Here is a 26,617-nt window from a genome sequence, read left to right on the forward strand (position 1 = left end):
CATGGGGTCCTCAAGGCAAGAATACTGAAGTGGTTTGTCTTTCCCTTCTCCAGTGCACCACGTTCTGTCAGACCTCTGCACCATGACCCGGCATGGCTTAGTTTCATTGAATTAGACAAGGCTGTGGTCTGTGTGATTCAATTGACTAGTTTTCCATGATTATGTTTCAGTGTGTCTGCCCTCTGATGCTCTCTCACAACACTTACCTTCTACTTGGGTTTCTCTTACCTTGGGTGGGGGTATCTCTTCACGGCTGCTCCAGCAAAGCGCAGCCGCTGCTCCTTACCTTGGATGAATTAGTATGGCTATTATTCTCATTTCTCTTGAGTAAATACTAGTAGCATTACTGAGTCATACAGCAAGTGTACTCTTTAGTTCAAAACAAACTGCCAAACTCTCTTCCAGAATAGCTGTGCACTTGGCCAGCTTTCTGCTTATCTCTTCAGTTACTTGAAAGCCCCAGTTTCTCATCTTCTCAGGTACTTCGTCTTTCTAATTTTAGCCATTTTCTAAATGTGCTGTAGTAATATCCAATATGTTTTATATTTGCATTTCTATAATTAATAATGATGATGAACCCCCGTCATAGGCTTACCAGCAGCTCATATATGTCTTGGTGAAGTATTGTTCATTTTTAGATAAAAAATGTTGGTAATTTTCTTTATTAGGTTATTACCTTATTAATTGAGCTGCAATTAACTTCTATGTGTTTTGGATTCAAGCTCTTTACCAGATAGGTATTTTGCAAATATTTTCTCTCAATCTGTGTCTTGTATTTCATTAACAGTGTCATACAAAGGGATCTTTTAAATTTTTATTAATTTCAGCATATATACATATTTCTTCCCTTTAAAGTTTGTACTTTTTGCAAACTAAGAAATCTTTGCCTAATCCAAGGTCACAAAACTTTTTCTGTTTTCTTCTAAAGTTTTTATAGTTTTACTTCTTACATTAGTGTCTATGATCTATTTTGAGTTTTTTTTTTTTTTAAATGTATAACTTGTCAGTAGGACATGTCAACCCACTCCAGTATTCTTGCCTGGAAAATTCTAGGGTCAGAGGAGTCTGGCGGGCTGTAACCCATGAAGTCAAAAAGAGTTGGACATGACTAAGCAACTAAGCATGCATACAACCATAACTTGAAGTAACAGCTGAGGTCTATTTGTTTGCATATGAACTTTCAAATGTTTTAGCACTATTTGTTGAAAAGATGATCTTTCTTGTATTGTGCCATTTACATATTTGTTGAAAATTAATTGACCACACAGATGAGATTTTCATTTTAGACACTGTATTCTGATCTATTGAGTTATACCTTCCCATAATATAGCATGGCCAGGATTACTGTAGCTTTGTAATGAAATTTGAAATCAGGTAGTGTGAATCTTACCACCATGTCCTTCATTTGATAATTACGCATTAAAATTGCAACTTGGTTTCTCTATACAACAACTCAAATAGCTGGGATTTTTAAATCATCAATTTCAAGTTGATGGTTAAGACTCTGCAGTAACTGGAATTCTCACAACTTGTTGGTAGCATTTTCAATGTATTCAACATTTTGGGAAATTTTATGGAAGTAACTTCTAAGGATAAACATGCAAATATCCTAGGTGCCTAGCAATTCCACTTCTATATAATAGGAATAATCTTTGACTTGCTATAAAAGAAAATTTCAAAACTATAGATCATAAATGATGATATATATTCTTATATACTTAAAACAGGATACTATAAATGCAAGTTACAATACAAATAAATGAGCTAGATCTAGACACAACTCAGATGAAGCAAACAGACATAATGCGGAATGAAAAAAAATCAAAAGGTAATATATAAGGTACAAAAACTTGGATTTGGTCTGAGTGCTGTGTGTGGGCTTTACTTTGCTGACCCAGGTCTCAACTGGGGGCTTTTGGGTCCCTTCTCTGTTTTGTTTATCATGTTCTAGTTTCAGAGTATAGCATCCTAGAAAATGCTTGATTTGGGTGTTTTTCTCTCTCCAGAGAGCTCACAGAAACCAAAGAGAAAAAATATCCATCCATTATTCATGTTGTCACTTCTGTTTGATGGTTTTTCTGTCAAGAAGCTGCCTGTGCACTATTGACTGGTCACTCAATCATTAAACCAGTCTCCTTTGCTGTAGTGTAAGTAATACTGAATCCAGAAATAGCAAGGAAAAATGGGTTTCAATATATCTTCCCTAGAAAACAGATTTTAAATTTGGAACAAAGGGTCCACAAATGCCCTGATATTGTTTGCCTATTTTATGTATGAAAGTGCATTTTTTTATGGAGAGCCAGATTCATCATTTTCATCAGATGATAAAAAGGTATACGGCTCAAGAGAGACACTTTATGCAAAGATGGAAACGAAGGGAACATTTCATGCAAATATTAAGGATAATTTTTCAATATTTTCCCAATTTTTTTCAATATTTCATATTATTTTTCAACATTTAACGCAAATACCAAGGAAATATTTCATGCAAGTTCAGCTCAGTTCAGTTCAGTCGCTCAGTCGTATCTGACTCTTTGCGACCCCATGAATCGCAGCACACCAGGCCTCCCTGTCCATCACCAACTCCCGGAGTTCACTCAAACTCATGTCCATCGAGTCAGTGATGCCATTCAGCTATCTCACCCTCTGTCATCCCCTTTTCCTCCTGAACTAAGAATGCAGTTGCCTTAAACAGAACCATTAGGCATGTCTATTCTTTGTTTAAACCATTGCACTTTATCACTGATGGTATTTGTTTTGCATACTGAAAGGCAACTATAACCTCTGTCTGTCAGGTTTAAATCACTTTTATTGAAACACTAAGTACAACTTGACTATACAGTCCCTCTGGTTTCTAGGACTATCTCCTTATCCCATCAGCAAAGTTTCCCATGTATCTTCTTGAAGTGAGATATGTGGGTTCTTTTTTTACAATTGCCAGTCAGCAGTGTTTGCTGTTTGTAACATTTTTTTCTTTGATATTTTTTCAGGGACCCATATCTGAAAAGCTAAGAACAAGCCACAACATCCTGCTTATCCTTAGTACAGATTATTTCTTAGAGAACATATTTTAAATGGAGAACTTTCCTCTAAATGTAATTGTTATTATAAATATAACTATAAAGGAGCTAAACTTCTTAATGTAGCTTCAAAATGGCTTGTTCAGAATGAGAAAGTCAGTATCATGATTAAAGATAATAATCTAAAGTAAAGCTGTTTTCCTTAATGTAGCTTACCAAAATTACTAACAGTCCCCTATCTTTTCTTCCACCTAATACAATAGGCAAGAAAAGTTGCTTTTGAAAGAAATGTTTTCAATTACTTTCTTCTACTGTATTTATTCATCACTCATCTATTTCTACAGAAGTATATTCACAGCACAATTCAGTTCAGTTGAGTTCAGTTGCTCAGTTGTGTCTGATTCTGCAACCCCATGGACCAAAGCAAGCCAGGCTTCTTTAATTTACTTTTCCTCATTTAAAAGCATGTTTTAAATTTCTCCGCTAAATCACTTAGATCTGTATCACACTGTGTGTCATCCCATTGTATGTATGTTTTCCTAACTTTACTAAGGAACTAACCCAAGGTCACATAGTTAGTAAAGGGGATAGGTTATGCTGTTAAGCGTTAAGATATCATGTCTCTAAAGATATTTTTGTTTTTGATTCTGGATTTTTGGGAGAATTCTTGGAATCAGCCTATTTCATTATTTGTATTATATCAGCAAACTTTTTGCTATTCAACAATTCTATTGCGTTTTTTTCTTTTCAGGTGTAATAATTTCTTAATTGAAGTTGCTACTGCCTGTATTTTTAATTTCCATTGACAGCTTTTATATGTTTCCTTTTAAAATTGTAGTTTTTTAAATCAGATTTGCTGGTGTACAGACATTATTCTCATTTAACTTATCTGATGTTTTACTAGCTGTGTACAAGTTTTTATAGGAAAAATAAACTCCTGTGGTTTACATATGCATGTCTTATGTTTATTTAGATATCTGAGAACTGATTTTCATTTTATATGTAAATAAAAACTGAATATGGATAAGAATAGAATTTACAAGTTAAAACTTTACACTTCCATGGCCTTCATGTATTTGAATTTGTGGAACCAAAGTAGGAGGCCAGGCTGAGTTATCTTACTTTTGTGTTTACTTACTGGGGCTTTATAGAATTTGTTCTTGATTAAATTTAAATTTGAAGTAGACTTTATGGGAGTTGGATGCTTCTCAGTTGTTTTGTTGTTGGTTTTTTTTTTTTTTTTCTGGTTAGATTTTCTTTTCTTTTGAATAGCATTCTTCAATAATGTTTTTGTTCACTTTGTTATGTCCTCTTATTAAGGAATGCCAGTCATCCATGCTCTGGATTTTTTTTTTCTTTTATTCTATCCTTAAAAGTACTTATACTTGGTTTGTTTCATTGGTTGATTTAAATATAATGTGCTTACTTCTTTGAGATTTTCTTTCTGTCATTTATATTTTTGTAGATCCCAAGATTTACAAAAGCTTTTTTTTTTTTTTTTTTGCAAAATACAGTCTATTCCTTATTGTTTAAAATCATGTTTTAACATCTCCAATGGCACTGTGAAAAACAGTAATTCCTGAGTTAACTCTTCTAGGTTACTTTTATTTTTTCAGTCTGAATCAATTAAATTCTTAAAACAACAAGTATGTTGAAGTATGTTATGTTTCAGATTTCTTCTGTTTCCTTTACTGTTCACCAAATATAAGTTAATCTCCTTTTTATTCCTGGAGAATTTTGTTTATGATAGCTATACTAGGTGCTATTTACTTCAATTTCTTTTTATTTTTACTTTTTTAAGCTTTGTAAATTCTCCCGTAAGAAAATGAGCTAGAGATTTCCATTGTTATTTAGGTTTCAGGTTAGCCATCTTTTGAAAACTCCCACTTCCCTTCATCACACACTGAGCATCTCAATCTACCAGGTAAATTCAGACTTCTCTATTTCAAATGATCAGAAAATAAGTTTAGTTGTCATATGTGGTACTGCTTGCCAGATCACTTTATCTTCAGGACCATAGCCTCTTGTCTAAAGACCTTAAAGCTGGGAAAAATTGAAGGTAAAAGTAGAAGAAGGCAACAGAGGATCAGATGGTTGGATAGCATCACTAAATCAATGGACATGGACTTGAGCAAACTCCAGGAGATAGTGATGGACAAGGAAGCCTGGCATGCTGCAGTTCATGTGGTCTCAAATAATTGGACATGGCTTAGCAACTGAACAACAACAGCCTCTTGTCTAATAATAATTGACATATTAAACATTTTTAATTCTTAATTTATAAAATGTTATAAAATTTACAGTGATGAAATAGTTATGTACATATATCTCATAGATTTAGTACAATTAAGTGGCTATTGGAAGTAATAAGATCTGCTAATGGTATCAAGTCACTGACTATATATTAGACATCTATTTTGAAAGCATTCAGGACTTCCCTAGTAGTTCAGTGATTAAGACTCCATGCTTCCACTGCAGGGGGCATAGATTCTATTTCTGATTGAGAACTAAGATCCCTCATGTTGTGTGGCATGGCCAAAAATAATAATCAAAAAAAAACCATACAAATATAAGTAAAAGGAATAAAATTAAATGATCTATATTAAAAATCCTAGAAATACATTATCAACTATTGTGTCCATCAGAGAAAGTGAAACGAAATTTTTTGTACAGTATATTTTTCAGATTTTTTGCAACAATAATCTCTCATGCTTAAACCAATCAGCTGAATTTTACATATTAAGTATCACCTATTTTCAGGATTACATTATGCACAAAATGACACAAACTAGAACCATTAGTAGGTTCTGATAAAGACATTTACTATCATTTTTTTCTTTGTTGAAACATCAGTGTGAGTGCCTACTGACAGTTTTACACATCTTTTTGTCCACATACCTGGCCTGTATTTCATGTATCCATAGGGCTGCAGCTGATTTCCCTTCCTTTATTTTTTTCCTTGCCAACTTTGAGAACTTCAGGCATATGTAAGAAAAGTTGGAGAAAGACTTTTTTTCTGCTGCATATTCTTGCCTCCTTTGTCACAGGTTAGCTGGCCATAAGTGCATGGGTTTATTACTGGGCTTCCTCTCCTGTTGCACTGATCTATATTTCTGGTTTTCTGCCAGTAGCGTACTGTTTTGATTACCATAGTTTTTTAGTATTTTCTGAAGTCAGGGAGCCTGAGTACTCCAGCTGGCTTTCCTTTCTCAAGATTGCTTTGGCTGTTCATGGACTTTTGCATTTCCATATAGATTTTAAAATGTGTTGTTCTAATTCTGTGGAAAATGCCACTGGTAATTTGATAGGGATTACATTGAATCTGTAGATTGTTTTGGATAACATAGTCATTTTCCACAGTATTGATTCTTCCATTCTAAGAACATGGCATATCTCTCCTCTGATTGTGTCATCTTTGATTTGTGTCATCAGAATCTTTTATTTTCTCTGAGTACAGGTCTTTTGCCTCCTTAGGTAGGCTTATTCCTAGGTATCCTAGGTATTATTTTCATTGCAGCGATGAGTAGGATTGTTTCCTTAATTTCTCTTTCTGACTTTTTTTGTTAGTGTATAGGTATGCAAGAGATTTCTGTGTATTAATTGTGTATCCTGCAACTTTACCAAAAGATCTAAAGAGAAATTTTTCCAAAGAAGATGTATAGATGGCCAAAAAAGCACATGAGAAAATGCTCAACATCACTAATTGTTAGAGAAATGCAAATCAAAACTACAATGAGGTAATGAGTTATCACCTCACATTGGTCAGAATGGTGAGCATCAAAAAAACCTACAAACAATAAATGCTAGAGGGTACAGAGAAAAGGGAACCCTCTTACACTATTGGTGTCAAAATAAATTTTAATGACTTTCACACTCATTTAGTGGCTTCCCTTGTAGCTCAGCTGGTAAAGAATCCACCCGCAATGCTGGAGACCCTGGTTCAATTCATGGGTCTGGAAGATCCCCTGCAGAAGGGATAGGCTACCACTCCAGTTTTCTTGGGCTTCTCTGGTGGCTCAGTTGGTTAAGAATCTGCCTGCAATGAGGGACACCTGCGTTTGATCCCTGGGTTGGGAAGATCCCCTGGAGAACGGAATGGTTATCCACTCCAGTATTCTGGCCTGAAGAAGTGGGTCGCAAAGAGTTGGACATGACTGAACGACTTTCACTTTCACTTTCCACAGCCACTATGGAGAACAGTATGGAGGTTCCTTAAAATTTAAAAACGGAACTATCATATGACCCAGCAATCCCACTCCTGGGCATATACATGGAGAAAAACCATAATTCCAAAAGATACATGCATCGCAATATTCATTGCATCACTATTTACAGGAGCCAGGACATGGCACCAACCTAAATATCTATCAGCAGTGGAAGGGATAGAGATGTGGTACATGTATACAACGAGACATTATTTAGCCATAAAAGGAGCAAAATAATACCGTCTTCAGCAACATGGATGGACCTAGAGATTGCTATACTGACAGGTAAGTCAGACACAAATATGGTCTTCCTCATATGTGGAATCTTTCTTTTTTTAAGGGTACAAATGAACTTATTTACAAAACAGAGATTCACAGAGGTAGAAAACAAACGTATGGTCACCAGGGAGGAAGGTGGCAGGAAGAAATTTAGAGATTAGGACTGATATACACATACTACTTTATATAAAATATTAATAGATAACTGAGAAGAACCTGCTGTATAGCACAGGGGACTCTACACAATACTCTTGTAATGACCTATATGAGAAAAGAATCCAAGAGTGGATATATGCAATATATATCCATTATTGAGTATAATGATTCACTTTGCTGTACACCTGAATCTAACACAACACTGTAAATCAACTATACTCCAATAAAAATTAAAAAAAAAAAGCCTGAAAAAGTATAACACAGAATAAAAACTTCTTAAGATTAAGGGAAAAAATATGGATAGTGAAAATTGTGTTCCTTTGCAGCTATTGGTTTTCAAGAGGAAATTGAAATGTGAGAATAAGTAATGACATCTTTATTGTGGTGGAAATGTGTTCCCTGAAATGGAATTAACTGGATTCTACCTTTCTAAGTGGCATGTTTTTGAAATGAAGTCACTATAATTGGGAACATCACTCCCAAATCTAAGGCACCAGTTTCTCTTCTTTCTAATTTTATTATTCCAAACTGTAGTTTAGCTGAGTTATCCTATTAGCTGAGTTATCCTACATTAAATAAAGAAAAAAAAAATTAGTCACACATCTTTTAAAGGTACCAGGAAGTGTGGTTAGATAGTATGCAGACACTGCTACTTGATTATGATCATCCAGGGAGCAGTTACCACTGGTCAGATAAAGAGCTTATTTATCCTCCATAAAGGGAAAATGACTTTTATTCCAGTAGTAAGCATACTTTGTTTTATTTTTAAGACTTTTTCCCTTGATAATTGAATTCAGTCCGATTTTGTTGCTGTCAATTTTTATCTGGTGCTCCACCATAATTCGGCTGATCTAAACTTTCATTCTGTTGCTTGAGGCAAACCCTGATGCACCATAACCAGGTAAATAGATTCAAAGTCTCAAGTCAGAAAAATGCTTCTTATCAGAACTATTTATCCATGGGAGGTACTCTACCTTTCATATTTTACAGCTGTGGACTTGTCCCAATGGAACACATGCACTAAAATTTCCTGTTAAAGATTAAATGCTAATCTCCCAAGAGGACAACATCTATTCAGCTATTTACAACAAGGCTATAAGTCAACACCAAGCAGCTGTTCACTTTATTTCTTCATACAAGGATTCTTGGCTTCATAGTCTAATGAATCAACCAGAGGTTGATTTAGCCTTGCAATCATGCCAAGTTATGCAGTTTATTTGTGAGTTAATAATTTAAGAGGATCCTTGCCATTTTCTCATTATATACTAGTAAATCAATCATAAAACAAAATCATGACAGACATGACTCAACATATTAGAAAATAACCTTAGGAAAAATTATCATTACTTTTGTTTTTAAAGCAGTACAAATCATATTATAAACCATTTCTGGATTAAAGCCAAAAGAAACAAGCCATGGCCTTTTTCAGCATGTTTTAAAAGGTGAATTAAACCAAGGAAGCAGAGTTGTTCGAGAGATGGTGTATGTAGAGGAACCGCCACAAGCATAATGAAGCACAAGAAAACTGAAAATGGCACTGGCTAAGAATGTGACAGATAAATGACTTTGAATGAACTTGTTAGGGATAATTCTCAGAACACGGAGTATCAGGTGACCACGTGGCCATAACTGCTCATTATGAGCCAGCTGGTATCAGACCCACCAAATCAGAAGTCTAGAAAGTTGTGCCATGCACAGTCGTGCACAACTCTTTCCTGGGGTGGGTTGCCATCTTCTGCTCCTGGGGATCTTCCCAATCCAGGGATCAAAACTGTGTCTCTTGCATCTCCTGATTTGGCAGGCAGATTCTTTACCACTGATCCACCTGGGAAGCCTAAGTTTAGGTGGACCTAATAGCAATCCATTATAAGATGTTTCGTACATCTGGGATCAGAAACAAGCACAGCCAGAAGGTAAATGTAAGCTGCATGTACAGATGGCCAAGGTTCCCAAATCATCCACCAGCGTTTTATCACAGCCCTCCTCCTCAGCTCACACCTGTGGCCACAAGAATGCCATATGGATAGCTGTAAAAAAAGAGGTCAAGTCCAAGTCTGGTTCAACTTTTGCTCAAGTTGACCTGTGAGAAACGTGTCAGTGCACACTAAAATTGTTTAATGGCTATGCTAAGGCACCGTTTAGCTTCCCTGATGGCTCAGTGGAAAAGACCCTTCCTGCCAATGGGAACGATGCAGGTGCAATCCCTGGGTCTGGAAGATCCGCTGGAGAAGGAAAAGGCAGCCCACCCCAGTATTCTCTCCCTGGAAAACCCCATGGATGGAGAAGCCTGGCAAACTACAGTCCATGGGGTTGCAAAGAGTCAGACATGACTGAGCAGCTAAATAAAAGGCAGCTTTTAAGGGTGGCCTAAAAGAGACCGGTGAATATATGTCTTGATGGAAAGAATTTTAAATTTTATACCTGGTTAGCCACTTTGTGTAGACAGAAAAGTAACCTGTCATTAGACTATTAGACTATATAATATCAGGGAAAAAAATCTTCTTTCTTAAAGGCTTTGACTATGTGGATCACAACAAACTGAGAAATCTTAAAGAGATGGGAATACTGGACCAAAGAACTTATGCTTTCAAAGTGTGGTGCTGGAGAAGACATCTTAAGAGTCCCTTGGACTGCAAAAAGATTAAACCTGTCAACCTAAAGGAAATTAACTCTGAATATTCACTGGAAAGATGGATACTAAAGCTGAAACTCCAATACTTTGGCCACCTCATCCAAGAAGCTGATTCACTATAAAATACCCTGATGCTGGGAAAGATTGAAGACAAAGAGGGGGGCAGAAGAGGATGAAATGGTTAGATAGCATCACTGACTCAATGGAGATGAATTTGAGCAAACTCGGGGAGATAATGGAGGCTCTTCAAAGAGTCTGGCATGCTACAGTCCATGGGGTCACAAAGAATCAGGCACGACTTAGTGATTGGACCACAACTCAGTGACTGGACAACAAATATCTTTGGCACTGATGCTCTGGTCTCAGTTCTGTCCCCCAAAATGCATTTGTTGAAATTCCAACTTCCAGTACCTCAAAATGTAATAAAGTCTATAAAAGTGTCACTGAGTTAAAACGAGGCCTTCAGAGTGAGATCCTAATCTGGTGTGACTTCCATCCTAATAGGAAGAGACGTCAGGGATGGGCACACAGAGCAAAGGCGATGTGAAGTCACAGGAAGAAGGCAGTCATCTCAAGCCAAGGAGAGAGGCCTCAGGGTAAATGGAACTACCAACACTTTGATCTCAGATTATGAGAACAGGGAGAAAATAAGTTTCCATTGTTTAAGCCACCCCATCTGTCATATTACAGCAGCCCTAATAAAGTAATACAAAGGCCAACTTTTTTGGCTAGTTAGAAGGAAATCTGCAAAAAGGAATGGAAGATTAGAGACATGGAGAACTGAGAATAAGGTGTGTTCAAGGATGGAGAGGCATGGTTCTAAGTTTGAAAACCTTCTTACTGCAGGTTAACACCTACTAAAAAGCATTCATTAGAGAAAGTGTACTGAACAATAAAGGATCCAGAATAACTTGGACACGATGCCAACCAAACATTTTCATGGCCACTCCAGTATTGGCACAACAGTTGCTACCCTGGCAAGGATGGAGGCTATGGAGCTATTGCTTCCTTATATCACTCAATCTCATTACAACAGAAATCAACCCTCAGCCCCTGATATAGCACCATTGACTGAAGAAATGAGCAAGCTATCTGGTGACAAGCTAATTACACTGGACTCCCTTCATCATGAAAAGGGAAGCACTTTATCATCACAAAGACAGATCCATACTCTAGTTGGAGCTTCTTGTTCTGCTTGCTATGTTCTAGGGTAGCAATAGTATACAAGTAAGACAGTGCATTTGATCTACTGATATTCCATCAGATGGCGTGACAAACACAAGATCGAAGGACATGTGGCTCTAGTGAGCACGCAACTGTAAAACCCACCATGCATATCATGCCACCCTGAAGCTCCAAGCTTGATAGAGTAATGGAGTGGCCTGTTTAAAGATATAGCTGAATATGTCATCTTAAAGATACTTCCCTGTGATTATGAGGAATAATTCTTTTAGATGCTATAACCCAGTTGCTGTTATATTGTGAGATGTCTCCAATTGGTAGATTACACTAGTTTGAAAATCATAAAGTGAATTTAGTGGTGGCTCTGCTTACCTTGACTCTTAATGATACACTTAGAAAACATGTGCTTTCCAGCTCTGTTACTCTTGGCTCCTTGAAGTTAATGGTCTTGTGCCCCAGAGGAGGTATACTTCCACCAGGTAACACAGCAATATTTCCATTATACTCTAGATATGGTAACCAACCCCATCACATTGTACTTCTCATATTTAGAGTCTATCAGGCAAGGAAAAGAGTCAATCCTGGCAGGGGTAAATTGACTCTGATCATCAGGAGGTGATAAGACTTTTGTTATATAATGGAGGTGGTAGGGAAGAATAATTTGGAAAGCTAGGCCTTATTGTCAGTTGGTTCTACCTTGAGCAACTTTAACTGTGAATAGAATAATACAGTATCCCTCTGCAGTCTCCACCAAGAAGGATGAAAGTGAAAGTTGCTCAGTCGTGTCTGACTCTTTGCAACCCCATGGATAGTACAGTCCATGGAATTCTCCAGGCCAGAATACTGGAGTGGGTAGCCTTTCCCTTGCCAGGGGATCTTGCCCACCAAGGGATCGAACCCAGGTCTCCCACATTGCAGGCGGATTTTTTGCCAGCTGAGCCACAAGGGAAGCACAGAAAAGATGAAGTTCTCTTCTATGTTAACTAGGTGCTAGTTCATTATATAGAGAATCTAGGATGGATGGGAGGGGAGATGGTGATGATATATAATTATGCCATCAAGAGGAGCTGCAGAGTCAGGGGTTGTAGTTCCTCAACCAACCTCCCTCTAATAACGTCATCCCAGGAAAAAAGACACAGTAGAATTTGAAGAAGCAATTTCCATAGCATTATAGGAATCAAATATATCTACGTGGCTTGAAAGATTGGATGCTGTAGATGTCACAGTGAACATCCCAGGTACCCTCTTCAGCACAGAAGCACTCATTATCCTGGCTGCTGGGAGATTTGGTGGTTTACAGCTCTTAGCTGAATCTCTTTTTGGGACTGTCCTTTAGCTGTAAAATGCTGCTTCACCCAAGATCATTCTTCCTTTCTAAGGACAACTTGTATCAATATGCCATATATAGTCAATCAGTTCAGTTCAGTTGCTCAGTCATGTCTGACTCTGTGACGCTATGGGCAGCAGCATGCCAGGCCTCCCTGTCCATCACCAACTCCAGAAATTCACTCAAACTCATGTCCATCAAGTCTATGATGCCATCCAACAATCTCATCCTCTGTCATCCCGTTTTCCTCCTGCCTTCAATCTTTTCCAGCATCAGGGTCTTTTCAAATGAGTCAGTTCTTCCCATCAGGTGGCCAAAGTATTGGAGTTTCATCAGCTTCAGCATCAGTCCTTCCAATGAATATTCAGGACTGATTTCCTTTAGGATGGACTGGTTGGATCTCCTTTTAGTCCAAGAGACTCTCAAGAGTCTTTTCCAACATCACAGTTCAAAAGCATCAATTCTTTGGTGCTCAGCTTTCTTTACAGTCCAACTTTCACATCCATACATGCCTACTGGAAAATCCAAAGCTTTGACTAGACAGATCTTTGCTGGCAAAGTAATGTCTCTGCTTTTTAATTTACTGTCTGGGCTGATCATAACTTTTCTTGCAAGGAGCAAGCATCTTTAATTTCATGGCTGCAGTCACCATTTGCAGTAATTTTGGAACCCAAAAAATTAAGTCTGTCACTGTTTCCACTGTTGAGTATTAAAGCCAGGTCCCATATTCACATAAGAAAAAAAAATATCTGAAGTGTCCATATTAATTCTAGAGCTCCTTGGAGGATAGGTTAAGATCTTTGTTGAGAAGTCCTTACATTTCAGCTTTCATATTTGTGGCAGGTGTTGATTATATGAGCTGTCTGTAGTTAATCTCCTTTATGTAAATCCCAGACTTTGTTTTCCAGGTTAGCTGATCTAATTTTTTTTTTTAATATTAACTATCTTGCTCTGTAATAGTTCAAGATTCGGCATTGCCTATGATACTTTCTTACCCTCCAATAACTTTTAATCCAGAAAAAGAGAAAGAAAAAAAAATGGAATACTTTTTTCTATAAATTGGGCTTCCCTGGTGGCTCAGCTGGTAAAGAATCCACCTGAAATGCAGGAGACCCTGATTCTATTCCTGGGTCAGGAAGATCTACTGGAGAAGGCATAGGCTACCCACTCCAGTATTCTTGGGCTTCCCTGCTGGATCAGATGGCAAAGGATCCGCCTGCAATGCGGGAGACCTGGGTGTGGTCCCTGGGTTGTAAGATCCCCTAGAGAAGGGAAAGGCTACCCACTCCAGTATTCTGGCCTGGAGTATGCCATGGACTGTATAATCCATGAGGTCACAAAGAGTCTGAGACGACTGAACGACTTTCACTTTCTTTTCACTTCTACAAATTAAAAAACTATACATGCACTTAATGAATTATTAAAAAGAAAGATTTTCATTATAATTGTGCTTTCATTTGTTATGTTTACTTTAAAGATCACACAAACTGATTACTGTCTGTTTCAAGGCTATTAACTATCAAATCATTTTTCGCTATATAAATTAAGAATTTGATATTTTTCCAAGAAACAAAAGCAAAACATATTAAGTAGGCTTAAAAACCAAAATGCTCCTGAACGCCAAAAAGATCAACAAAATGAAAAGAAAAAAGATTTCTTGCAAATCGTATATTTGACACAGTGTTACTATCCAAAATATATAAAGAATTCACACAACTGAATAGCAAAAAAATTAAAAAGTGGGCAGAGGGACTGAAGAGATTTTTTTTCCAGAGGAGGCATAGCAATACCCAACAGGTGTATTAAAATGTGTCTGACATCACCAGCCGTCAGGGAATGCAAGTCAAAATGACAGTGAGCTATCATCTCACACCTGTCACAATGGCTATCATCCAAAAGACAAGAGATAACAAGTACTGGCAAAGGTGTGGAGAAAGGGAGTCCTTGCTCACTGCTGGTGGGAATGTAAATTGGCACAGTCACTATGGAAAGCAGTATACAGGTTCCTCAAAAAATTAAAAATAGAACTACTATAGGATCCAGCAACGCCATTTCTGGGTGTTATGTTCAAAGGGATTGAAACCAGGACCTGCACGCACATGTTCATTGCAGCATTATTCACAAAAGCCTAGATGTGGGGACAATGTGAGTGTCCGCAAATAGATATAATACACACACACACACACACAGGAATGCATTTCAGTGTGGTGACTACAGCTAATAACTGTATTATAAGCTTGAAGCATGATGAGAGAATATACCTTAAATGTATGTTCTCACCTCAAAAAAGAAATGGTAATTATGTGACAGGATGGAGATATTAGCTAATGTTATAGCGGGAATTGATATATAAATATATACAATCAACACGGTGCACACCATAACCATATACAGTGTTATCTGTTAATTATATCTCAATGTTGAACAAAAAGGAGAAGAAAAAATACAACTTGGCATTTATGAAGTCAGTGAAGATATTCATTGTATAAGCCCACTAATTGTAGTAAAAAATTAAACTTTTGAACTTTAATACTTGAGTTTATTCATGAATAATGAAAAATAAATTCCATTACAAATGTTTATCTGATAAAATTATGGATGGTTTTTTATTTCCTTCAAAGAATGGTCAATAATTATGATTAAATTTCAAAGCAATAACTAATTCAAAATGAGAGCGATAATCAGAGTGGTCACATTACTGGGAATCTGGGTAGTTGCCACATATTTTAATTTTCTGTGTTAATTTTGATTTTTTAACTTTTCTAGATGTACATATTATTCAAATATAGGGGCCCTTTCATTTTACAGACTCCAAAGTTATTTATACCTGTGTGCTTTCAGGTAAATATTGACATTGTGGGCAAACATCCCACATAGTAGTCAAATCCTTAACTTGGGGAATTTGAAAAGGAGACTCATAGTCTATCTTAAAAGATTTTCATAAAGAATATTTTATGATTGTCTGAGAAAAGTTTAAATCATGACTGATTAATATTTTGGTATTCAATAAGTTTAAAATAAATTGAAATGTATGGGATTTTCAGCCAATATCTAAGAGGAATTTTTGTACTTAGGCAATAAGCTCTTCCTCAGTTATCATTTTATTCTGCTTCATAGGATTGTTGGCAGTGTGGATCACACACTCCTTCCAGACAAGCATCTTCTCTCCTCTCTTCCTACCTCACAGAGTGAGGAGTCTTGGCCTTTAGATGGAGCCTCTTCCTATACATTTTTGAAGGTTTAAGGTTCAGTCTTCATGAATCTACTAACCTCATTCCCTAGTCAACCTCTTCTCTTCAAAATGTAACAAATAACATGTATATTCTAATGCCTCAGGACTTTATATCCAGACCAAAAGCATCTCCTGTATTCATAATGCTATATTTGTCTTTTTTTTTTTTATCACTACTAAAAAGGAAAATTTCCTTTCTGTGTGTGTGTTTGCTTAGTCGCTCAGTTGTGTCAGGCTGTTTGTGATCCATTGGAATGTAGCTCCTCTGTCCATGGGATTTTCCAGAGAAGAATACTGGAATAGATTGCTATTCCCTTCTCCAGGGGATCTTCCCAACCCAGGGATCAATCCCAGGTCTCCTGCATTGCATGTGGATTCTTTGCCATCTGAGCCACCATTAAAAAAAAAAAATCACTACTAGAAAAGAGAATTTCCTTTCTAGTCTTAGTAATTAATTAATTACTATAATAAATGCAATTGTGGATTGCTATGCTACTTTCCTCTCCGCCTTGGTAAGCATTCCTCTTCTACTTTCCTCTAGGGCACATTTGATCTTTCTGGTAAATTGTAAGATCTTTCTAGCCTGCCTGTCCTCTCAGCCACTTCACCCTTTGCCCTAGGAGAGCACAGCTTTCACTTCTTCCAGTCTACAATTTCTTTTCCATGTTTGAAAGTGATTAACAGGACAGGTGATGCACTGTACCAGAGTCTGAAGTTTCAAGATAATTTTCAGATACAAAATTTTGGATTTAAATATATTTAAATATTTAATAGTTATATTAACAATTCCCAAAGTCATCTATAGATGCAACACTATCCCCATCAAAATTCCAATGGCATTCTTCACATAAAAAAAAAAGAAAAATTCCTAAATTCTGTATAGAAGAACAAAAGATCCAAATAGCCGAAGCAATCATAAGGAAGAAGGCTACACTTCCTGATTTCAAATTATACTACAAACTGATAGTAATAAAAACAGTATTGTGCTGGATTGAAATAGACACTTAGACCATAGAAATAGAACAGAAAGCATAAATTAACCACCCCCCCCACACACACACACACCACATATACAGCCAATTGATATTTGACAAGGAAACCAAGACACCCAATGGGGAAATAATTGTCTCTACAACAAATGGTATCGAGAAAACTGCATAAAAATACAGAGACAATGAAACTGAACCCTTAACTTACCCCAGTTAAGAATTACCTTGAAATATGTTAAAGAATTAAACATAATAATTGCTACCATGAAACTCCTAGTTGAAAAATATTAGGAAGAAACCACTTTACTTTGCTCCTGGCAATGATATTTTTGGATATGGCACGCAAGCAATGAAAGCAAAAATCAACAAATGTGATTAATGAAACAGGAAAGCATCTGCACAGCAAAAAAAAAAAAAAAAAAGCAAACCATATATTAAATAAAGGTTAATGTCCAAAACATATAAAGAGCTATTACAGCTCATTAACAAAGAAACAGAGGAACTCTGTTCAGGAAAAGATACTCAATATCACCAATCTTTGGATGAATGCAAGTCAAAACCACAATGAGATATTACCTCACATCTGTTAGGATGGCTATTACAATAAGACTGCTGCTGCTGCTGCTACTGCTAAGTCGCTTCAGTCGTGTCCGGCTCTGTGCGACCCCATGGACTGCAGCCGACCAGGCTACTCCGTCCATGGGATTTTCCAGGCAAGAGTACTGGAGTGGGTTGCCATTGCCTTCTCCACACAATAAGACAAGAGATAACAAACATTGGTAAGAATGTGGATAAAATAGAACATTTATTATATGCTGTTGGTGGAAGTGCAATTGGTTTAGCCACTTTGGATAACAATAGGGAGATTCCTCAAACAATTAAAAATATAACTACCACACGATCCAGTAATTGCACATCTGAGTATATGCTTAAAGGATATGAAAACAGGTTATCAGAGAGATATATACACTCCCAAGTTTTATTTCAACATTAATAGTGTCTGAATGTATATCAAAGAATGAATCCATAAAGATGACGTAGTGATTATGTAATGTTATTCCACTATGAGAAAAATTCCCTGCTATTGGCAGCAACATGGATGGAACTTGAGCACATTATGCTGAATGAGACAGATCAGATAGAAAAGACGTCTACTGTATGGTATCACTAATCTGTAGGATATGGAAAAGCCAAACTCATACAAACAGAATAAAATTATAGTTACTAGAGGGTAGGACAGATGCTGTTTAAGGAAACAGGGTTATAAAGAGGAGTAAATAAACCCCAAAGATCTAATACATAGGGTAGTAAGTATAGACAAAATCTTGTGTTATAGTCAAAACTAGAAATTAAGTATTCCAACCACTAAAAAGGAATAATAATGTAACAGTGTGCTAATTGTTGCTACAATTGCAATCATATTAAATATGTATGCAATGTTACTTGTGAAATATATTTCAGCCAAAAAGAAAAGAAATCCCTCTGTTTTTGTAACCTCACTTTGATGCACTCTTGTTTTTATGTGGTACCTTTCTTAGTGATGCTACAAAGCCTTCTATCTAGGGCGGCATCAGAGTCTTTTCTCTAAAGTCTTTTCTCATCATATCTGTGATACTGGGACACAGATGTGTCCATCTCATTGATGCCTGCTGATAATCTTTCTTTTTTCCTTGACCTTGTGCTTTCAATTCTGCTTATTTATCAAAAGTTGCTTTCTTGTTACTTTATATGTATAAAAGACATTCTAGGAATCAGCAAACTAAAATGGACTGGAATGGGTGAATTTAACTCAGATGACCATTATATCTACTACTGCCGGCAGGAATCCCACAGAAGAAACAGAGTAGCCATCATGGTCAACAAAAGAGTCTGAAATGCAGTACTTGGATGCAATCTCAAAAATGACAGAATGATCTCTGTTTGTCTCCAAGGCAAACCATTCAATATCACAGTTATCCAAGTCTATGCCCCAACCAGTAATGCTGAAGAAGTTGAAGTTGAATGGCTTTATAAAGACCTACAAGACCTTTTAGACTAACACCCCAAAAAGATGTCCTTTTCATTATAGGGGACTGGAATATAAAAGTAGGAAGTAAAGAAACAGCTGGAGTAACAGGCAAATTTGGCCTTGGAATGTGGAATGAAGCAGGGCTAAGACTAATAGAGTTTTGCCAAGAAAATGCACTGGTCATAGCAAACACCGTCTTCCAACAGCACAAGAGAACTCTACACATGGACATCACCAGATGGTCAACACCGAAATCAGATTGATTATATTCTATGCAGCCAAAGATGAAGAAGCTCTATACAGTCAACAAAAACAAGACCAGGAGCTGACTGTAGCTCAGATCATGAACTCCTTATTACCAAATTCAGACTCAAATTGAAGAAAGTAGGGAAAACCGCTAGACTATTCAGGTATGACCTAAATCAAATCCGTTATGATTATACAGTGGAAGTGAGAAATAGATTTAAGTGCCTAGATCTGATAGACAGAGTGTCTGATGAACTATGGACGGAGGTTTGTGACATTGTGCAGGAGACAGGGATCAAGACCATCCCATGGAAAAGAAATGCAAAAAAGCAAAATGGCTGTCTGGGGAGGCCTTACAAATAGCTGTGAAGAGAAGAGAGGTGAAAAGCAACGGAGAAAAGGAAAGATATAAGCATCTGAATGCAGAGTTCCAAAGAATAGCAAGAAGAGATAAGAAAGCCTTTTTCAGTAATCAATGCAAAGAAATAGAGGAAAACAACAGATTGGGAAAGACTAGAGATCTCTTCAAGAAAATTAGAGATACCAAGGCAACATTTCATGCAAAGATGGGCTCGAAAAAGGACAGAAATGGTATGGACCTAACAGAAGCAGAAGATATTAAGAAGAGGTGGCAAGAATACACGGAAGAACTGTACAAAAAAGATCTTCACGACCCAGATAGTCATGATGATGTGATCACTAATCTAGAACCAGACATCTTGGAATGTGAAGTCAAGTGGGCCTTAGAAAGCATCACTATGAACAAAGCCAATGGAGGTGATGGAATTTCAGTTGAGCTGTTTCAAATCCTGAAAGATGATGCTGTGAACGTGCTGCACTCAATATGCCAGCAAATTTGGAAAACTCAGCAGTGGCCTCAGGACTGGAAAAGGTCAGTTTTCATTCCAATCCCAAAGAAAAGCAATACCAAAGAATGCTCAAACTACAGCACAATCGCACTCATCTCACATGCTAGTAAAGTAATGCTCAAAATTCTCCAAGCCAGACTACAGCAATACGTGAACCGTGAACTACCTGACATTCAAGCTGGTTTTAGAAAAGGCAGAAGAACCAGAGATCAAATTGCCAACATCTGCTGGATCATGGAAAAAGCAAGAGAGTTCCAGAAAAACATCTATCTCTGCTTCATTGACTATGCCAAAGGCTTTGACTGTGTGGATCACAATAAACTGTGGAAAATTCTGAAGGAGATGGGAATACCAGACCACCTGACCTGCCTCTTGAGAAATCTGTATGTAGGTCAGGAAGCAACAGTTAGAACTGGACATGGAACAACAGACTGGTTCCAAATAGGAAAAGGAGTACGTCAAGGCTGTATATTGTCACCCTGCTTATTTAACTTCTATGCAGAGTACAGCATGAGAAACGCTTGACTGGAAGAAACACAAGCTGGAATCAAGATTGCCGGGAGAAATATCAATAACCTCAAATATGCAGATGACACCACCCTTATGGCAGAAAGTGAAGAGGAGCTAAAAAGCCTCTTGATGAAAGTGAAAGAGGAGAGCAAAAGAGTTGGCCTAAAGCTCAACACTCAGAAAACGAAGATCATGGCATCTGGTCCCATCACTTCATGGGAAATAGATGGGGAAACAGTGGAAATGGTGTCAGACTTTATTTTTTGGGGCTCCAGAATCACTGCAGATGGTGACTGCAGCCATGAAATTAAAAGACACTTACTCCCTGGAAGAAAAGTTATGACCAACCTAGATAGTATATTCAAAAGCAGAGACATTACTTTGCCGACTAAGGTCCGTCTAGTCAAGGCTATGGTTTTTCCATTGGTCATGTATGGATGTGAGAGTTGGACTGTGAAGAAGGCTGAGCACCGAAGAATTGATGCTTTTGAACTGTGGTGCTGAAAAAGACTCTTGAGAGTCCCTTGGACTGCAAGGAGATCCAACCAGTCCATTCTGAAGGAGATCAACCTTGGCATTTCTTTGGAAGGAATGATGCTAAAGCTGACTCCAGTACTTTGGCCACCTCATGAGAAGTGTTGACTCATTGGAAAAAACTCTGATGCTGGGAGGGATTGGGGGCAGGAGGAGAAGGGGACGACCGAGGATGAGTTGGCTGGATGGCATCACGGACTCGATGGATGTGAGTCTGAGTGAACTCTGGGAGATGGTGATGGACAGGGAGGCCTGGTGTGCTGCAATTCATGGGGTCGCAAAGAGTCGGACACGACAGAGTGACTTGCCGGGGTCCAGCCCCGATGGATCCAGGGTGATTCGAAGGTGGGGGGACGGAGTCGGCATCTTTGGAAAAATACATATTTAATCACAGATATAGAGAGATTAGAAATGGATAGTGTAGTAGGAAGATTAGTGGAGAAAAAAAGGCCGAATAACTTGGATTACGTGGAATAGCATCCATGCTCCAGATAGGAATTCAGCCAGAAAAACGGGAGCAAGAAAGAAGCGACATGGGGGAATCAGTCTTTCCGGAAACTGATCCGATTTCTTTATTTTTGGGTTTGCTTATATACCTTTTGTTACACATAGGGATGAATACAGAGTCACACGGGGGTCAGCAGTCCTGACCTTTATCAAAATCAGGTGCTTCACATAAATGTATAAAAAAAGGTACATCATCTTCTGGCCATGAGTGAGACCTGCTGACATTTTATGATCCTTTCTTTCTGATAACCAAAAAACTTATTTTTTCCAAGTGTGTTTTTTCTTAAACCAGGCACCACCCTCCAAATAAAGTTACATTCCTATAGGGTGAGGGTGTAGTAAGTTACAATCAAGAGAGGAATTTATTTAACCCAAGGTTAACATGATTAATCTTAAAAGTTAATACTTATTTCTCCTATATGCTTAAAGGTTAATACTCATTTCTTCCTATATGCTAGTTATATTCATTATAAGTGTAGGGAACATGGAGATTTAGCAGCAAACATCAGCCCAACAAATGAAAATCCTTTCACCAATGCTCCTCTTAAGATCTGTTTAGTCTTAAGATATGATAAAGTTACACTCTTACATAGCAAGGACACAGTGATTTATAACAAAGTACAGTGATCTATTACAAAAGAGAAAATCCATTAACTCAAAAAGTTTAGTATTGCTAACATCAAAAACTACTATATTTCCTTTTCTGTATTCCAAATACATTGATTAATATATTCCCAAGTGCCTAAGGATATGGAGGCCTGGCGGCAATCATTGACTCAACAAGAAGAAAAAGCCCTATGCTAATTAAGACTCAAAATACTCCAAAACTCTGTGCTGTTTATGGTTAAGAGGTAGTAAATAATCATGTGGCAGGAGTATGGATAATCCTGTCACACAAGCTAGTCTGTCAGCAGAGAGGTTTGACCTGAGACATCCTTGTCCCACCCAGAGCAGGGAATTAGCAGCAATTATTGACACAAAAGTGAAAAACCCTTCACCAATATAATTCCTAACCAACCCATTATACTAATAATTTCTAACTCCACAAAAGATTTTGCCTTTAGTAAGTCTAAAACATCTCGTGCCTCTCAGGTTGGGAGGCTGTAAATAATCACATGTGGCCGGACGAACCTATACAGGCGGGCTAGATCACCTTCAGAGGAGTCCATAAGCTGAAACACTCTTGTCACGCCCAAGAATTTTTATTGCCTTGGAGCTGCACGTTTACTCCTTCTCCGAGAGAAACGGTTATGGGGGAGAGCCCCCCGTAAAGTCAGAGGTGTAGGTGAGAGCATAAAACAGACTCTGGTTTTGGGGTTAGATGCTCGGGAACAGGGGGTTTCCTGAGGCTTGATCACGCCTTTGTGTATGCCAAGCCTCCTTCCTCATGACCTTTGCCATGGGCGGAGTTCCTCACACTGGCCCCTGGCAGTGACTGAACTGAACTGAACTGAACTGAATACAGAATGAGTTAAGCCAACGTTTATCTCATGAGGAAAAATGGATTATTATATGAATAAAAATAAAAGATTTCATTATCAAACCTACAATTAACTGGCAGACCTACAATGATAGCTAAATTCAAGTCCTAAGGTTTGGACTCTTCAAAAGCAAGTAATTTAGCTGTTCCATATTTCACTTTACTGTTCTGTAAAATGGAAATAGTATATTTTTTACCCAGTTATTAAATTATTATAATCACTTTGCAGATTTGGTAAATTTTCAGATTCAAGTCAATTTCCTCCCACACACCGAAAATTTGGTTTCAGTGTTGAAACTGATCTGATCAGATTGTGGCACACAAATAGCAGAGGAGTATGAAAGTCATTATTATTCATATCATGAATCTTTCTTTGGAAAACAGGGAAGCTCCCCAGCAGGTTCAAGAAGGGCATGAGCGAGTAGAGAAAAGAAACTGGCTTGGGGTTTTTGTTCAAGGTGGAGCTGAGGTGAAGTTTCCCACATTTGGCTTGACTATCCACCAGCGACCAAGGAAAGGGCACCCTGGTTTTCTTATCAACTTGCACAAATATGATGCAGAAGGAAAAGAGGGAAAAATGAAACCTAACATGTTTACAGTAGAATATCAAAACATGGAGTCAAAATCTTTGTTAGAGTAAGGATTATGTGAGTCAATATTTGCAATATTTGCTAAATGCTTCGGTAGTAGTTAATTTTATTGTTATTATAAATCCAGTAAATACAAAATTCATTATCTCATTACTTGACCAGACTGTCAGGGAAGATATTTACAGGTTCAGTGCATCTCAAATGTGTGTGCTCTAGCTAAGTTGCTATTAAAAAATAACTAACGGGGAAACTATACTTTGGTTCCTTTATCTTTACTCTTGATGTTTTCTTCCGGCACCTTCTTTGGAGCCGTCCAAATAAAAACATACTCCAGCTTATGACCATGTTAACACACATACGGCCTAAGCCCATGGAAAGTAGCTATAATGACAACTTAGTATACAGAACTAGCAGGAGTTAAATGACATAAATCTGAAGTGCTTGGAAGAGTATTATTTGTATTTTGCATTAAATCAAACCAATTCTACTTTCTACCTACTGTATTGATTTGATTGGATGCGGAAGGTAAGTGAACTGCACGTTTCATGGTTTTAACTCATGAGCTCTGTAAGTGTGCCATTTCTCTCTCCCTGCTTACCAGAGATAGATAGCAACGTGCAGTCAGTGGCAAGGCTAGAATTTATTATCAAGCTTGTCCTTCACATCTCAGAGATTTCATTTCCCAGTGATTAATGCCTATTATTTTTTACTTTTTCAGCAAAGAAGTGAGATGATTATCACAACTCATACAGTTTATTTTCAAAAAATTGACTCATCTCCTAGTTTCATCTCAAACCAGTCCAATATGATTTACTCCCTTCTACTTCTTGGAAGTGCTATGGTCTAACACTCCCAGGGTTTATGCTACTAAATATGCAGTGGTCACTTGACCATCCCCATAGAACTCCACCACTCAGCACCAAGAAGCATATCTTTCACTCCATCATTGTGTGGGAATGAGGGGTACCTTTTTTCTCTGGCCTATTTTTCTACTACTATTCAGTTTGCATAAGTCTTCATCCTCTATTCTACTTATGAATGACTGTCCCTGGCACTTTCTTTTCTCCTTTAGTTTTTCTTCTGAACAATCTCATCCATTCCATTGTTTAAGTTTCATTTCTATTCGATGTCATTCAAATACAAAAGTTGGGTCATCAATTTATGATAATGAAAGTACTAGTACATAAACATTCCCTTGTATTTGGGGAACTCAGTTAGTTGTGGCATGCTGAATTTTTAAGTGATTAGGGTTACTTTGATTGCAACTCTTGATGGATTAGCTTTAATTATAAAGTAAGTTTTCTTCTAACCTAAATACGGTGAGTCTAATACATTTACATAATTTAAGCATACCTTTGATTTTGGAGATGTGTCCAGTGACATACCCTTTTACAGCTGTTTGAAGCAATCTCAATTTTATTGAAAAAATAACTAATGTCATCAGTAAAAAGCAATGCTTTCCCCATTAAAATAGAATAGAAACATTTTTTTAAATATCTGTTTTTTTCCTCTTTAGCACCATTTTACAGTCTTAGGAAAACTGCAGAGGCTTCAGGGAGTGCTTGTGGAATAATTAAATTTATGCCATATTAAAGTATAGCTTGATTAGTGCAATTGAATAAAATGAGATTATTAATTACAGATGGAATTTTGTTCTACAAATTTCATAAAAAATTATGCAGCATCTTTCTGTTATTATTACTGTGCTTACCACATGTCATTAGGTCCTTATTTAGGAATACTAATTTTGTTAATATCACTTTAATGAGCTCTCCCCTGCAAATTAGAATATCTGATTTTCATTATCTTTCACCAATATTGAGAAGGGTTTTTATAGTATTTGATACTGTAACAAATTTTAGAAAATTTAGAGATATTTAGAATTACTGAAATCATTTTCTTTATCATAAGAAATCAGAAATATATTCTGCCTTGAACTGTAGTTAGGATTAACATGTAAATCCTGGTTTGATACAAAAAAAATGAAACAAGAAATTCCTAGGTGGTTTTACAGTTTATTTGAACAATGTAAAAGGACTCTATTTGTTTTATATGGAACTTCTCTGCTTGCTTTTACTGCTGTTAACCTTTGCTAATGTTTCCCCCCATCCCCAGTAACAGGATAAAAGCATTGTGATGTGCTGTTAAATAAATCACATATTTAACAATGAAATACAAATCAGTAGAATCCCCTTATGTAAAACACGTCTAAAGGCTACTGTCCACTGAAAATGATCACTGTACAAATAGAAGGAAAGTGTCCTGAGGTGTGCTGAATGATGACCGTATCAACCTATCCTAGATGGAGGTCTTCAGTTTCTGGGGTTGTCTCACTGTCTTCACGTTTGCCTAATGGGCATTCATAATCAGAGTGTTTATTCCTCACACACAATTAATAATGAAGTAACTCTCGCTAGAAGAGAAAGTGCTCAGTTTGGGAAGATTTTAACTCAGTCTCTTCTTTCAAGGTAAGTTCTCCTTCTTAAATCCTAAAGAGTTTAGCATTACATAGACCCTTTTTAGGGCTTGACTCATAAATACTGCCTCACTTCCAAGCTGTTACCTTTAACAATCTTCCTTTCTCTGCTGGTTCTCAGGCTGGTCAAGATTGTTCTATGTAATTATTCACCTGCACTTCTGCATAATTGAAAGATACTATTGTTTTCTCTTTGTCCTGCCTATGAGTTTAGATGGTTGTTTCTTCAACGGGAGTAAATTGGTTGAAAAACAGAAACAAAAACAAAACCCCAGTGCCTTCTGGACAGCTGTGTAGAAGCACAGAAAAAGAATTTATTAAGCTTTTACTGTCAATATGATAACTACCACTTAGTCTATTTTTGCATAAACTTTG

Source organism: Budorcas taxicolor, chromosome 7, assembly GCF_023091745.1.
Source record: "Budorcas taxicolor isolate Tak-1 chromosome 7, Takin1.1, whole genome shotgun sequence".
Taxonomy (NCBI): Eukaryota; Metazoa; Chordata; class Mammalia; order Artiodactyla; family Bovidae; genus Budorcas; species Budorcas taxicolor.